General features: G+C 38.5%; 1 pseudogene; it reads left to right on the top strand.

The window, feature by feature from the left end:
- The first annotated feature begins 2,686 nt into the window (after nucleotides 1-2,686).
- On the top strand, nucleotides 2,687-5,459 carry LOC127674504 (60S ribosomal protein L37-like; annotated as a pseudogene).
- Nucleotides 5,460-5,747: the final 288 nt, after the last annotated feature.

Raw genomic sequence — 5,747 nt, forward strand, 5'->3', positions numbered from 1 at the left:
AAGAACAAAGTGACTTCAAAAAAATGAAGTAACTTCTTAAGTGACATAACTAGAAAATAATTGTGGGACAAATGAAAAACTAAGAAAACTATCGGGAAAAAATACACATGAAGAAGGGAAACATAGGCACTACCACTACCAGGAACAACAACAAAATAACAGGAATCAATAATCATTGGTCATTAATATCTCTCAACATCAATGGACTCAATTCCCCAATTAAAAGACACAGGCTAACAAACTGGATAGTAAACAGGATCCATCCTTCTGCTGAATACAAGAAACACACCTCAGAAACAAAGATATTACCTTAGAATAAAGGGCTGGAAAAAAAGGTTTTCCAAGCAAACGAACCTAAGAACATCAAATTCACAAAGCACCCACAGAAAATACTTTTGGGAAATGGTGCTCAAATCCAGGGTCTTGTGATTGCTAGTCAAACAAATGACAACCTTAGCCTGATGGTATACTCCTGTTCTTATGATAACCTGTTCTCTTCTGTTATCCCTTATAGCTAAGCCTCTTTCTTTTTGTTCATTCTTTCTTAATGTAAATGTGTTATATTGGGGGTTTTGTTATTGTTTTTCTTCTCTCTTTCTTTCCCCAAGATGGGGGGCAGGGAGGGGCAGGGGAGAATCTGTTACACGGGTTTAACTCTGGCTGTCTGGGAACTTGCTCTGTAGACCAAGCTGGCCTCAAACACAAAGTTCTGTATGCCTCTGCCTCCTAAGTGCTGGGATTAAAGGCCCATGCCACCACTATTCAGCTAGTTCTTCTCTCTTTTCTGTAATTAAAAACTTTTTTCGTATAATATATTTTGATCATATTATTTTCTCTTTCTCAACTCCTCCCAGATCCTACCCACCTTCCTACCCACCCAACTTCATGGCCAGATAGATAAATAGATAGACAGACAGATATACAGATATATATAGAGAGATGGATATATATATATGTGTGTGTGTGTGTATGTGTATGTATATATATATATATATATACATTCACACACACAAAAACAAAAAAATCAATAAGGCAAATCAAACAAGCAAAAATCCCCCCCCCAAAAAAACCATGGAGTCTGTTTCATATTGACTAACTACTCCTATGCATGGTGTGTGCCATAGAGTGTTGTTAATATCCAGTGACACTCCATTAGAGAAAACTGATTTTTTCCCTTTCTAGCTGGCATAAATTGCAAATAGCTTCATGATTAGAAGTGGGACTCTGTGTCCTTCTTTTTTAAGTGCTGGGACACTGTTTGGTCTTGCACCTGCTGTCACAGCCTGTGAGATCACGTGTGTATCAGTCATGTTCTATCTGGAAGACATTGTTTTCTTAGAGTCATCTACTACCACTGGCCCTAACAATCTTTCTGCCACCTCTTCCACATAAGCCATGATCTACTTGACAAAGAATACTCAGCTTAAGCTCTCTTGTTTTTGGTTACTGTGGCTACCAAAAGCTACGTATGCCATTTAAACAACTTTAATTCAATTAATAAATGGATTTCTGCTTGATGAGAACAATATATTAGGCACTGTAGTGTCCTATCTATAAGCAATATAAACTGCACAAAATATAGTCAGCCCTTAATATCTATGGATTTGCATCTGTGTATTCAAGGAGCTTTAAAATATTTGTAAACGACCAGGTGAGGTAGAACAGGCCTGTATGAAGCTGGACTTGAGGCCTGGACTTCCAGATCATCCTGAACAACAGGAAGCTTTGTCATTCATCAGAAAATGAATGCAACTAGAGTTCATCACATTAAGCAAATTAAGTCAGTTTCAAAAGACAAATATTGTACAGCAGTGGTGGTTCACAACTTTAGCTGCAGCTCTTGAGAAGCAGAGGCAAGCAGATCTCTGAGTTCTAAGGCCAGCCTGGTCTACATAGAGAGTAGTTCCAGGACAGTCAGGACTACAAAGAGAGATCTTATCTCAAAAAAGCAAAAGCAAAAACAAACATGTTTCCTGTCATTAATGGGCTTTGGACTTTATAGATACATAAAATCAATCATCTATGTGCTGATGACATGAAGGTAGAAACAAGCCAGGCAGTGGTGGCACATGCCTTTAATCCCAGCACTCTGGAGGCAGAGGCAGGCAGACCTCTGTGAGTTCGAGGCCTACAAAGTGAGTTCTGGGACAACCAAAGCTACACAGAGAGACCCTATGTCTTAGTAATTAATTAATTAATTAATTAAACAAACTACAAATGGGAAAAAACAAAATTATAGGAGGACATGCATAGATTATACAAACTCTGAAATTTTATATAAAGAACTTGAGCAGTGGAGGTTTAGAGAGACTCCTGGAAGCAATCCTCCATACATAGCAAAGGTTACTTACAAAAGAGATCAGCCAAAAGGTCAATAAAATCACAAGATAGATAATTAAGTCTCCACACAAGGTATTTTTAACTTTCCATTCCTAACCGAATTCACTAGCTAATTAGAGAATTAGTAAACAAACTCTCACAAACAATTATGCATTATGGTATTTTGATAGTAACAGAAAAACAAGAAGCTTATCTGAATTCTCACGTGAATTTTCAAATCAGCAACAAAAATCATCAAGTTTTTCTAAGGGGCCAGAGGCATATAGCTCTTTGGCAGAGTATATTCTTAGCCTGGCTGAAGCGCTGGGTTTAATCTCCAACACACAAACACACATACAAACTAATCATGATCAATTTCAAAATTAAGGACATAACTGGTAATACTGTTGCTATCATTGTGTACAATATTAATGAAAGAAACACACACATTATTAGGTTTTGATAAGTTCATTTAATAAACATTTAACAATAGTTAACAATACATACCTCCCTCCTTTAAGGAACTTAGTCATTTTCACACATAGTATATGTTGACGCACATCTTTCAAGCAACCAAGTTTTCAAAGTTATGTCATCTTAAAATGACAGTAACACACTCTAATTTTACAATTTATTGATATACGGCATAAAGAAGTTAACTTTCTCAATACCAACATAATCATTAAAAGCAAAGCCTTGAGCAGTTATCAAGGCAACTACACTCCAACTGGCTTCCTAACAGACAGAAAAAATAAAACCACAGCAGCAATAGGGGTGCTGTTTGTTTTTGAGACAGGGTCTCTCACTATGTAGCTTTGGCTAGCCTAGGACTTGCTGTATAGACCGGCTAGTCTCACAGAGATCTGCCTACCTCTGCCACCCAAGGGCTGGGATTAACCATTTTTTGCAGAAAACCTGACACCTTCTTCAGGCGCCAGGCACACAGGTAGTATACAGACAGACATGCAGTCAAAATAAACATAAATTACAAAATAAAAATAAGTGAATCTTTTTAAAAATTAATTTCATCTATTTCTTTATACTATTTAATGTGTCTACTAGAATATTTTAAATTAAATATGTAGCTCATAAATTTCTACTAGACAGGGCTGGTATTGAGTACAACTATATTCAAGGGTTTTTTTTAAGACTTTTTGGGGGTTTCATTTTATATCCTAAGTGGGTCTCAAATTCACTATGTAGTTCAGGATACCCTTAAACTCACAATCTTCCTGTGTTAGCCTCTGAGGTGTTGAGATTACAGGTATACACCACCACACCCAGCTCTATTTTCTGAAGACTTTGTGGAATAAACAATCATAAATATATCAGTAAAAGAAAATATAAGCTTGGATATTATAATAAATCACAAGGGCATTTACATAACAACAAACTAAAGAAGCTTAAAGTCCAAAGAAAGGAAAATAAAAATTTATCTCCAAACTAACTATAAAAAAAGATGTCATGTGAAGCTTGTGCTGTTTGCTTACTCGAGGCACAGTCTCATTAAACCGCTTAGGATGGCCTCAAACTAGCCTCCTATCTTGCAGGAATTTGTGTGTGTGTGTGTGTGTGTGTGTGTGGTGTGTTTTCACCCACGCATGTGTGTGCTTTTAAGTGCACATGTGTAGCATGTCACCAATATAGATGTCAGAAGGCAATCTTCCAGAATTGGTTCTCTCCTTCCACCTTGTGGGTCCCAAGGATCAACACAGGTTGTCAGGCTTGGTGGCAAGCATCTTTACTGGCTAAGCCATCTCACCTGCACTTACAGTGATTTTTTTTAAAGACAATAAATAAAATTTAAATTTCTTAAAGATAAACTTCTTTATAGCCCTGAAGTTGAATGGCTTGTGGATGATAGCAGTTTTCTGAAAAATAAATCATTTTACAAGCAGAACATACAATAGTTGGTTGCCTTGATACTACTGAAGTAAATGTACTCCTTCCTCAAACCCCTGTCCTAGAAGCAAGCTAAGTGCCCTTATTCAGGCCTTTGAAGATAAGATCATAACCAGCCACATCATCTCCAAGAATAAGTTTATATTATTACCTGCCCATCTGCCTGCAACATCTTTTTAAATGTACTTTCAACACAGTATTTTTTAGGTTAAACAGTATAATTCTGCATCTCCTAAAATTCCTGGGAAAAGCTATAAATTATGACCAGAAAATAAGCTATGGAATGTAAATTTTGTTCCCTTAAACTAACTCATAAAAGGTTCCAAATATTATTTCTGGTACATAAATGAGAAAAACTGCAGCACTGAGTACTCTGAAAAGACAAACTTAAGAGACAAACCTGCAAGCCTGACGGTGGTGGCACACGCCTGTAATCCCAGCACTTGGGAGGCAGAGGCAGGTGGATTTCTGAGTTCGAGGCCAGCCAAACTCACTACAGAGTGAGTTCTAGGACAGTCAGGGCTATACAGAGAAACTCTGTCTCGAAAAAAACCAAATCCAAAAAAACAAAAAGCAAAAGAGAGAGAGAGAGAGAGAGAGAGAGAGAGAGAGAGAGAGAAACCTGCAGTGCTGGGCCTCTAACCCAGGGATTTACATGAGGCCGGCAAACACTGCCACAGAGCTATCTCCCAGCTTGTTTTCTTTTTGTTTTGTTTTGTTTTATTTTGTGAAACAATATTTGAGGTTTTTCTCCAGCCTCGGTGTTATAAATGCTGGGATTATAGGCCAGGTGTGGTGTTTGACACCTGTACTCTGGAAGCTGAGGTAGGAAGACTGCAAGTTTGAGGATAGCCTGAGCTACATGAAGTTCTAGGTCAGCCTGAGACACCGAGTAAAAACTCTGTCTCAAGAAGCCAAAAAGGGACTCTTCCAGTTTCTTTGGCCCCTAGAAGCAACCTGACAAAAGGAAAGCCATCCTTTGGAAAGCATCCCAATAAGACGCACACATTGTACTGCCGCCACTGTGGCTCTAAGGGCGACCACTTCAGATGTCCGTCTGTGGCAAACGTGGCTACCCTGCCAAGCGCAAGAGAAAGTATAACTGGGGTGCCAAGGCTAAGAGAAGAAGTACCACCAACACTGGGCAGATGAGGCACCTCAAAATTCAGACATGAATTCCGTGAAGGAACAACACCTAAACCCAAAGGGCAGCTGTTGCCGCAACCAGTTCATCTTGAGGATTTCAGTCAGTCAGAAAATAAATGTTACCATGCAAAGCTTGGTTACCTTTAAAGTTCATGAAGCCAAAGTCGGCAGTGCCATCCATTTTTTTAAATGTCGGTATCCACCCTACGGAACAAGAACGTATTTTAATATTCTGTCCTTTATTCTCTAATTTCCCAAAAAGACACTTTTTCCGACAAGTATACCCATTGCTGATTACCTGACCATGCAGGGAGGTTGAGGAAGCTGGAAATCCAGGAGAAAATTGTTAAGGAAGGAGGCGTCTGCTCTCCCACACACAA

The sequence above is a fragment of the Apodemus sylvaticus genome, chromosome X, assembly GCF_947179515.1.
Source record: "Apodemus sylvaticus chromosome X, mApoSyl1.1, whole genome shotgun sequence".
In the NCBI taxonomy this organism is placed as follows: Eukaryota; Metazoa; Chordata; class Mammalia; order Rodentia; family Muridae; genus Apodemus; species Apodemus sylvaticus.